This window comes from Triticum dicoccoides, chromosome 6B, assembly GCF_002162155.2.
Source record: "Triticum dicoccoides isolate Atlit2015 ecotype Zavitan chromosome 6B, WEW_v2.0, whole genome shotgun sequence".
NCBI lineage: Eukaryota > Viridiplantae > Streptophyta > Magnoliopsida > Poales > Poaceae > Triticum > Triticum dicoccoides.
In genome coordinates, this window is record NC_041391.1 from 158,774,337 (window position 1) to 158,785,755 (window position 11,419).

The 11,419-nt window shown below is 41.2% G+C and overlaps 1 long non-coding RNA gene across 1 annotated transcript; it reads right to left on the minus strand.

The window, feature by feature from the left end:
- Nucleotides 1–9,702: 9,702 nt before the first annotated feature.
- Nucleotides 9,703–11,041, minus strand: LOC119325938. The gene is made up of 3 exons (XR_005157746.1): nt 10,997–11,041; nt 10,723–10,846; nt 9,703–10,369 (listed from the first exon to the last, which is right to left on the minus strand). It is a non-coding gene; the product is annotated as an uncharacterized LOC119325938 (long non-coding RNA).
- Nucleotides 11,042–11,419: the final 378 nt, after the last annotated feature.

Below are 11,419 nucleotides of genomic sequence, written 5' to 3' on the forward strand. Positions count from 1 at the left end.
CCTTCTGTCAGTGACCTCGAAGAATTGGTCATAAATTTATGACCATTTTAGACCAATTGGTCAAAAGCTGTCTGGGGGGGTCTAAACCCTAAACCATAACAACCATTTTGGTCAGAAAGGTCATAATTTCACTAGAGGAAATGGTCATAAAGCAAACATCGCTAGTCCGCTGCCTTATTTCTAGTTGTTAACGACCAATATAGATGGTCATAGCCTTGTAAATTGTGGTGGGTTGCGATGACTAGGCACCATCTCATCAGTTTTGCCTATGTGTCATGTCCATGTGGCAGTTTTTGCCCTAGGTTGTGAAGCAACCTATATTTCTGTCATGGCCAAAATTCCCAAACAAATCTCATAAATTCTTTGGGTCATATCTTCGTCAAATATGTAAAAACCTTCCTTGCCTAGTTCCAAAATAATTCAAAAATATTCATTTTCCTATTCTGTTCAGAATAACAGTTTGTGAAGGAAGTACCACTTTGGCATGTCCAAATAGCATTCATTTTCTACAGTGCTTTGCTATGCCCAAATAACCATCCTCCACCAAATGCCAGCTCAATCCATTCATTATTTTGAGCCGAGCTTCAACATTCGTAGTTATGTCTAGTGTGGTAGTTTGCAAAGCAAGTACCACCTAGGCTCCTCCTTTTGAGCTGAAAATTTGTGAAAATGGTCTTCTTAGTAACTGATCATCCTCAGCCAAAACTCACGCCCATTAGCCATGTACATTTCCCGTACCGCTAATCAAACACTTGGCTGCTAATTCATGTATGAGCATCGATTGGTCTCCTCGTGAGAATCTTATGTTGTAATTTTCTTCCTAGCACCAACCTGGGGAGTGTCCAACCCACTAGACATGCCTAGGCCGCCCAGAACACATGGCAACGCCACGGTCACGTGGTAACCACGCGGCGGGCATGCGAGTTTACGCGCTCTAGAGTTGGGGCCCTCGGCCACCGCCCAAACCTCGACGTATCGCCACCAATCCATGTATTTATGATTAAATAGGTCCTTATGTAACTAGAAATGATTTTTGGAAAAAATAAATAGCAAACTATGAGGCAGCTGCAGTTCAAATTTGACCCGCTTCCAACTGAATCGGCAGAAATTTGTCTTTTTCACGAGAGGTGGATCAAAAAAATTTACACCAGACCATTTTGTCAATTGTGCATTAAATATGGCTTAGTATTTTATAAAAATGATTTGGTCCAATTTTGCAACAATTATTTGGTAGTTCCTTCACAAAAAAACCTCCTTTCGGGCACTCGAAAAATGGAAGATGGTTTTTTCGTCCAACGAAAATGAAAACTTCCTTAGGCAACATTGTTTGCTATTCTAATATGCACCCTTCTGCACAATATGAGATTATTTGAACAAACTATGCCATGAATGTGGTCATAAGATTGATCATTTAGCTTGAAAGCCATGAATCTTCACACTTGATTGCTCATTTCTAAGAACACTTTTTAAAAATAATTACCGTATTACAAGTTTATTATTTTTCCTGAAAACTTGGTCACATATAATGACACAATGCGAAGGTTTTCCAATTTTCTGATTTTATTTTGAATTTTTTATGCCCGTTTCAAAATGCGGTCAAAACGGCGGGCTTGACCGTTCCTAGCTAGTGGTTGAATCTTGGAATTTTTTTGGTGTTTCTATGATTAAATAGATACTTATGTACGTAGAAATGATTTTTGGAAAAAATAAAGAGCAAACTATGAGGCAGCTACAGTTCAAATTTGACCCGTTTCCAACTAAATCGACGACAATTTGTCTTTTTCATCAGAGGTGGATCAAAACTTTTTTCACCCAACCATTTTGTCAATTGTGCATTAAATATGACCTAGTTATTTATAAAAATGATTTGGTCCATTTGTGCAACAATTATTTGGTAGTTCCTTCACAAAAAAACCTCATTTCGGGCACTCGGAAAATGACAAATGAATTTTCCGTGCAAAGAAAATGAAAACTTCCTTAGGCAACATTGTTTGGAATTCCAAGATGCACCCTTGTGCACAATATTAGATCATTTGAACAAACTATGCCATGAATGTGGCCATAAGATTGATCATTTGGCTTGAAAGCCATGAATCTTCACACTTAATAGCTCATTTCTAAGAACACTTTTTAAAAATAATTACCGTATTACAACTTTATTATTTTTCCTGGAAACTTGGTCACATATAATGACACAATGCGAAGGTTTTCCAATTTTTTGATTTTTTTTTGAATTTTTTATGCCCGTTTCAAAATGCGGGCAAAACGGCGGGCTTGACCGTTCCTAGCTAGTGGTTGAATCTTGGAATTTTTTTGGTGTTTCTATGATTAAATAGGTCCTTATGTAACTAGAAATGATTTTTGTAAAAAATAAAGAGCAAACTATGAGGCAGCTACAGTTCAAATTTGACCCATTTCCAACTAAATCGACGACAATTTGTCTTTTTCATCAGAGGTGGATCAAAACTTTTTTCACCCAACCATTTTGTCAATTGTGCATTATATATGGCCTAGTATTTTAGAAAATTGATTTGGTCCATTTGTGCAACAATTATTTGGTAGTTCCTTCACAAAAAAACCTCATTTCGGGCACTCGGAAAATGAAAAATGAATTTTCCGTGCAAAGAAAATGAAAACTTCCTTAGGCAACATTGTTTGAAATTCCAAGATGCACCCTTGTGCACAATATTAGATCATTTGGACAAACTATGCCATGAATGTGGGCATAAGATTGATCATTTGGCTTAAAAGCCATGAATCTTCACACTTGATAGCTCATTTCTGAGAACACTTTTTTAAAATAATTACCGTATTACAATTTTATTATTTTTCCTGGAAACTTGGTCACATATAATGACACAATGCGAAGGTTTCCAATTTTTTGATTTTTTTTTGAATTTTTGATGCCCATTTCAAAATGCGGTCAAAACGGCGGGCTTGACCGTTCCTAGCTAGTGGTTGAATCTTGGAATTTTTTTTGGTGTTTCTATGATTAAATAGGTCCTTATGTAACTAGAAATAATTTTTGGAAAAAATAAAGAGCAAACTATGAGGCAACTACAGTTCAAATTTGACCCGTTTCCAACTGAATCGACGATAATTTGTCTTTTTCATCAGAGGTGGATCAAAACTTTTTTCACCCAACCATTTTGTCAATTGTGCATTATATATGGCCTAGTATTTTATAAAATTGATCTGGTCCATTTGTGCAACAATTATTTGGTAGTTCCTTCACAAAAAAAACCTCATTTCGGGCACTCGAAAAATGAAAAATGAATTTTCCGTGCAAAGAAAATGAAAACTTCCTTAGGCAACATTGTTTGAAATTCCAAGATGCACCCTTGTGCACAATATTAGATCATTTGAACAAACTATGCCATGAATGTGGCCATAAGATTGATAATTTGGCTTGAAAGCCATGAATCTTCACACTTGATAGCTCATTTCTGAGAACACTTTTTTAAAATAATTACCGTATTACAAGTTTATTATTTTTCCTAGAAACTTGGTCACATATAATGACACAATGCGAAGGTTTTCCAATTTTTTGAATCTTTTTTGAATTTTTTATGCCCGTTTCAAAATGCGGTCAAAACGGCGGGCTTGACCGTTCCTAGCTAGTGGTTGAATCTTGGAATTTTTTTGGTGTTTCTATGATTAAATAGATACTTTTGTACCTAGAAATGATTTTTGGAAAAAAATAAAGAGCAAACTATGAGGCAGCTACAGTTCAAATTTGACCCGTTTCCAGCTGAATCGACGACAATTTGTCTTTTTCATCAGAGGTGGATCAAAACTTTTTTCACCCAACCATTTTGTCAATTGTGCATTAAACATGGCCTAGTATTTTATAAAATTGATTTGGTCCATTTTTGCAACAATTATTTGGTAGTTCCTTGACAAAAAATCCTCATTTCTGGCACTCGAAAAATGGAAAATGAATATTCCGTGCAAAGAAAATGAAAACTCCCTTAGGCAACATTGTTTGGAATTCCAAGATGCACCCTTGTGCGCAATATGAGACCATTTTTTTGATTTTTTTCATGTGTAGAAGTAGAAGAAAAACAAAACAAAAAACACAAATCACATATACTCTATTCCCATTGGTGGAGTTGGTTTGACACGGATCGATGACATGGCGCCCATCCATCCATCCATTATCCCACATCCATCCATCTATCTATAGAAAACAAAAAATTAAAAAATTAAATAAAAAGGGAAACCACACGGCCCCACCCACCCCGATCCCATCCCTCCCACTCGTCTCCCACCCACCCCGATCCCATCCCACCATCGTCTCCCTCCAAAACCCTACCCGCCGCCGCGCCGCCCACCAACCGCCCCGCCGTCCCGCCATCCATGGCCTCCCTCACGACGCACCGCCACCAACCGCCCCCGTCTCCCTCACCTCGCCGCCGGCCACGACCTCTGCCCTCCCCTCCCCTCACCTCCTCTCATCAGAAGAGATCTGATCCCCCACGCCCTCCTCCTCTCGCCCCTCCCCTTCCCTCACCAGAAGGTAGAGAAGAACCCGAGGGAGGGAGATCCAACGCGATCCAGCCTCGGTCTCCGCTGCCTCGGCCTCGCGCCTCGCCGGAGCAGCTCCGTCGTCGACCGAAGTCCCGCAGGTCGACGTGTTCCCCCACTCTTCTTCCTCCCTCTGTTTGTGTCTCCCTTTTTTTATTTCAAGTCTCAATCCCCTCTGTACTTCTCTGTGCAAGGAGGCCGCCATGGACGCAGATCCGCTGGAGCTGCTTAGCCCGCGGTCAGACCCGCCCTCCCTCGACCCCTGCCCGCGCCGGAAACCCTAGCCGCCGGCCATGGCGACCGACCGCAGGGCGCAGGCACAGGGCTCGCCTCGACGACAATGCTTGGTATGAATCCCTACTCCCTTCCTTCTCCTCCTCTTCTTCTCTCGCTCTCTGGCCCCGTCTCGTCTCGTTCTGTAGGCAGGAGCCATGGAGTGGAGCTTCCTCTGCTCGAGACGCCATGGATTGTCCTTCTTCCTCTAGCACAAGGAAAAGCAGAAGCAGCCGCCGCATCAAGGTCCACCCCCCTCTCTCTATTTCCTCTTCATCTATCCCCTTCCCTTCCATTCCCTGATGAATGCTTCTCTTCTCTGTTGGTTTGGGTTGGTTGCAGGAAACTTCGACAGGGAGATCTGTACCCCAGCCCGCTCCACCGAGCGCACCAAGGTGCCTGATTTGGCAGCTATGGAGGTTCAACACTATGCCCTTGTTCATCCATCTTCCCCTTGTCTTCTTATTCTGTAGTATTTGTTCATGAAGGTGCGGTTTGTGCAGGCCATCACCAAGGTCCTGCGAGTTTGGAGGAGCAGAGGGTCCAAGGGCCTGCCCACCAAGGCTGCCAAGGTGGTGACTCCCCTCTCTCCCACTCTGTTGGTCTGTTTCCATCATGTATTGCATTAGATGTTACTGATTTATTATGTCAAAGTGAATGCAATTTGGTCAAAAAATAAATAATAATCATGTCATACTGAATGTTGCTCTATGTGCACTCTGAAAACACCATGTCCCAACGGATACAAAACCATTAGATGTTACAGTTGTGGCATTTTCGTCGAGCTCAGCTGCATCCTGCGATGGTTTACTATAGCATCGGCGGCAATCCCATCTTTTCTAAAAACAGGGGGCTGACGGCCGTCCGGCGCATGCATGGAGATGCGCGCCGCACGCCGTCTATCTTGCAGCAGGGCGGCCAGCCAGGCCGTCTACCTTTGCCTGCCCGTGTACCTGTATCGCCACGCATATGGTCGCTGTGCTCTGCTCTCGGGTCGTAGAAAGGAGGGGAGCGCCCAGTGCATGGCAGCGCTGCTGCTGGGCGTGCATTGGCCGCTTGCCTGTTCCCCATGTTTTCTTGGCTTGGACCAGTTGCCGCGTAAGCTGCTTGATTATCTCTCTCCAGCGGCCAACCTTTTTGTTCATGGAGTAAATGTCTGAATGTACTGTTGTGACTTTGTGATTTCATTTTCTGCGGCAAATAATAAATGGAACAAATTCAAACATGGAATGGAAAATGTATAGAGAACAATGGAAGACGTCCTGGTATTATTGAGTTGCTTTTGTATGAGTTCTTGTTGGCTCTTTTAATTATTTGTTCCTTTTACCGGCTGCATAATTGTGTGCCTGACTGACCAGGCCAGTTTCCAGCTCACAGAAGCTGCTAAGCCTGCAGGCATGTGCACTGTAAAGGCCAGCAATTTCTGCATATATTGATTGTCTCTGCAGAAAAGCATTTTTGGCCTCTACGGTTCTACCAAAAGGATTCGAGGCAAACGCTCGTTACAATATACGAGTATATAATGCTTCTATGTGTATGCAATACCATTAGATGTTACAGTTTTTCGCTTCTTACCGTTAGCTGTTTGTAGTTTTGTGTCTGTTTGTATCGAGAGCATAGACCGCGGCATGGCATTTTGCCCCAGTTTAGTCTGAACCTTTACCATGTGACTTGTGGCTGTTGAAGTGGATGGTGTTTCATGTTTTTTTTTCTGGCAGTTGATGGTTCAATATTTTGTGCATGAATGGCAGTGGATGGTTCCATCTTTTTTGTTTCATTGTCTTTTTGTATAGAGAATTGCAGGAGAGCAGTGACATAATAGTTTGTACTTAGTCACTAGTTTGTATCCATCTTCGGTTTGTTATTTCTTCTAGTTCTGCTACTAGTTGCTGTGTACTCCTAGTGCTGTAGTAATACATAAATATTAATGCTCAAATATGATGATCTGGCCTGCAACGCACCTACAGTTTTCATTTCTATGATCAGTTTAGAGAGTTGCACATGTCAGTATATTGTATACTAAAAAATCCTAGCTAGTGAGAACATTTTAGTCACTCCATGAACGCATACTGGTTAGTGTTAGTCATACTATTTATGTACATCTCATTTGCTGTCAATTCTTGCTTATAAGTTATTGGATCCCTCATTGGCTACTGTTTGATGTTCTGTACACATTCTTATTCTTATATGTTCATTCTTGTTTTTTGCACAGGTGAAGTGCGAATCCAAGTTCGAAGCTGTGAAGCATATCAACAAATACTAGCATATTATGTGTTGTAAATGTAGACAGTAGTAGGCTTATCTGGGCTGTAGTATACTGTAACGTTTGTAATAGACTAGTGCCATGTTGTTTTGGACGAATTTCATTTGCTATTTGGATTGTTTGAAATAATGATTGTGTATGTGATTTGAATACCCGTCAAATGGAAACCTGACAAGGGGGTCCAAGTTATAATGGTTGTTTGATAGATTTTGAAATTTTTGATGTGTGGGATCAATTTTCTGATAAGAATGACAAGTGGGACCAATCTGATTGGTGGGACTAGTGGCAAAAAAAAGGACGAAAATAAAAAATTAGTAGAAGGCTGCATCTTAGAAAAAAAGCTGAATTAATGGCCCAAGCCCATGTAGCTAGTGAAAATTAACAAGAAAAAAATGCATTAAAAAGGCCGAATTGTTGGGCTAGGCCCATGTGGAAAACTGAATTGGACCGGGCTGAATCTTGTGCCACATCAGCTTGCCACGCTGGACGCCTACGTGGCCTGGGGAGGTTGCTAGTGACCAAAACGCCACAGTAGACGTATTTTGGTCATAAACGTCTTCGACCATTCCAGAAGAAAGGTCGCTATAGTCAGTTTATGACGACCAGCTTTTGACCTTCTGTTTTTGGTCACAAAAAGGTCACAAATGGAAATTTGTGACCTTTCAGTGACCAATAGTGGTGGTCACAAGTTGACATATTTCTTGTAGTGGTAGTAGACTTGACCTGATTTTTTACCGGCCGGCCTAATTCAACAGACTTTTCAAAAGTGCGGGGGGTCAAACCAAACCACATGCTTTCTTGAGGTCAAATGTTTACGTGACCTTGCACGTACGCACCTACATACGTATGGTGCTCCTCGTGTTGCGCAGTTGCATGGTGATGCATGCTGGCGTGCTCCCATATTTAACAAAATGTAGCATGGATCATTTCCACAGATATGCTAATGCAGATATACAATCTAACCGGAACAATAGCAAATCGACTGGCATGACAATACCAACACATATGATGTCACATATGGATAACTCGACTGATTTTTTTAGAACACCTATTATCTTGTACATATTTGTGGTCACATTATACATATGGATAAAATGGCCTTCTCACGTGAACAAAATGCACTAGAGTGTCATAAAGGGAAAAAAATTAAGACTAGAGATCATATAGGGAAGAAAATTTTCTCCAGTGTCAAATAAGGAACACAATTTTAAGAGAGTGTCAAATAAGGAATTCTATCCTTTTGCATCCCACTTTCTCCAATGGTCACCTCGCCGGAGCTCATCTCTGCTCCGGGGAGTCGAGATCCAATTTTTGAGACGACTGGTGATGAAAAACAATACGAGATCTGAAATCGGATGTGATCTGCCAATGGGGTGAGAGGGCCGTGTACTTGTAGGGCCTGCTTGATAATCGGAGCCGAATGAAATTCCGAAACCGTCTATGCACCAAGCGATTGTACTTTTTTCTTTAAAATCCGAACGATGGTACTCCCTCTGTTAACTAACTAGTAAGCGTGCACGTGCAACGCACGTATCATCATGCAAAAAGAACCATTATGCATCCTAAGAAGAAAATAGATTAATAAAATAAACAAACTATAATGGTGCACCAACAAAATATAACAATTATTAGCACAATGAAATAAAAGCTTGGCACTCTATCTCTCCAATATTGTTCCATGTGCAGGGATGCTCAAAATCTTGAAAGAAAATATAGCTTGAAAGTCTTTGGTCGGATAAAGCATCGGAGCTCTCTGAACCTACACATTGCACCCTTCGTATTAGTCAAGATCAAAAGCTAGGCATTGTTAATCATGAATTTACTTTACAATCAAGTTATTTGCTTCGTTGATGTCTGGGTTGAAGTATAGTCGAGACTGCTCAATCGTACGCAAGATAGCATCTGAAATTGAGCACAAGAGAGACTTAAAAGTATTAGCAGACAACTTAAAACGCGATAGCAGGAAGCCAAAAGAAAATGTTAAGTGCATACAATCAGGGAATGTTGCCTCCAGAAGTCCGTATCAAAAGAGATTGGTTTTCTTCCCCACTTTACATGTGCCAGAAGATACTAAGCATAACATTAACCCATTCAGTTATCTAGATGACCAGATTAAATTGTAAGCATCATGCGGTTCTTATTTCAGTGAAAAGGCAATCCGTTGAATAATGATTGCCAATGCATGTCAGCATGTATGATTCAGAAATCACACTGAGAATAATTTAGGGAGCAGATGCATCTATTTCCAGAGCCTTCAAATCATAATGAATTCTAGACAAGTTTATTGTCCTAATAAAAACATGATCAAATCATCAATGTCAAAGTTGTTGCATCTAATGTTAAAACTAACTGCTATATCAGGCGGTTACTCAGATGGTATTCTGTAAACATTAGTTAATGAAAATATATAATATAATTATAACAAGAAGAATTGTAAATGTATGGATTTGGATTTTCCAACTTAACGCAAACTAACACTGCGTTGAAAGAATTGCAAATCCCCTCACATCGGCTTCCACAACTCAGCTCTCGCGTCGCCCCTCACGGGCAACACGAGAGCGGCCAAACCCTTGTCCCGCCGCAACCCCTTACTCCACCCCTCCCCTCCCCGCCACCACCCGAGGCGCTCGCCGGCGCTGCTGCGCGTCTACCGGTGAAATTGGAAAGAAGAAAAGCCTGATCCAGTATGATTTGCAGTGAAATTTGATTGAATCATTAAATTATCAAGAGCAATTGGATAACACAAAGGGAATAACATAAAATAGATAGTCAGAGGGTTCATCTATCCAACAGGAGTAGTAGTTGCCTAGCAGCAACTTGGATAGGGCGGCAATAGGCAGAATGGAGTCAGGCTGCCGCAACTTCCTCAACTTGAAGAAATCAGGAGTTGGGGCTGCATCACTGACTTGGCTGGGACATTGGTGTGTCCATAGTGTAGCGTCGACATCTCATGGTCCTGCAACTGCAAGAAGAAGAATTCCTTGCACTGCATCCAAATATAGCTGAGATTAGTTTGTAGTCCATGCTAGAGCCTCTCAGTTCATTATTAAATGTCTCAAATTGAAGAATACAATTTTTCATCTTAGTATGTCGTACCAAGTTTCTTTAGACGGGTAAAATTTCAGCAGACCAAAAAGGTATCTACTTCTAATTTTACCCCATACGTCTTACCATAGATATGGCCACTGCACCAGCATCCCTCCAATGAATCAATCTGTAGAAACCTCAACCCAGAAGAAGTTATTCTCCTGACTTCACTCTTAAAAATTGCACGTGCCTGAACGACTATTAAGCCATGAGACACTCCTGCAATCATGAATTCAAATAAGTGATAGCACAAGCTTTAAAAATGCTTATTTATCACATGAACCCAGTCATCAACTCATTTGCCAATTCAGCCTAACTAACCATTAAAAATGACACAATTAAATGCAAAATGCTAAAGTTCACAAATCAGTCATATGAATATCTATTCGACGACAGAACATAACTTGCCTGGCTGTGAGCTGTCACACATATAGATATAGGTACTCAACTAACCGCTCAATATGACTCAGTTCTGTTAACTACACTATTGTGTAATCAAAGCATACACAAATCAAGATAATTTATAGGTGTGTGAAAGCTAAGAGTAACCTAGAAAATATACATGTAAGAACCTGAATATCATACCACTGCCAGCACATGATTTATTTATCAGTTTATCTTGGAGAAGGAGGGCTCGGAAACTATCTGAAAACAGAGAAAGCAATATGCTCATCGACTTCTCTGACTACAATGATTCTACAAAAGAGATACACAAAAAATAGAACGAAGTTAAAATTATGTATAGAGAATGCACCTTGCAATTTTGTGGTAAGAAAATTATTAGGATGGCTCAGCCGATCCATGCACACTGCTTAGATATTCCTGAGATTTTACAAAGGAACATACCTGCACGGTTGTTGTGTTGTTGCCGATACATATGGCACTCAGTTATTTGGATTGATTTTGAGAATCCATGCATTCTCATAGAGGGCTTCACGCACCTTCCAATTCTTTCTCCTTGAAGCCTCGTCGATTAATGGAGCAATATCCATGGGTTTCCGCCCAAATAGCCATGGGGAGTCCCAGAACGGTGTTTTTGCACCGTCACCCACAGTGATAGTTGTAGAGGCGTAGAAAAACTCGAGGTCCTCGGCGGTGCAAGGGTTACCAAACCCCACCCAAGGCTTGTGGGGCTCCTTCCATTCATACCACAGCCAACGAAGATGTAAAGCTCGCGAAAAATTTTCGGTGTTGAGTACCCCCAGGCCACCATATTCCTTTGGCCTACAAACTATTTTCCAATTGACTTTGCACTTGGCTCCCGTTGTC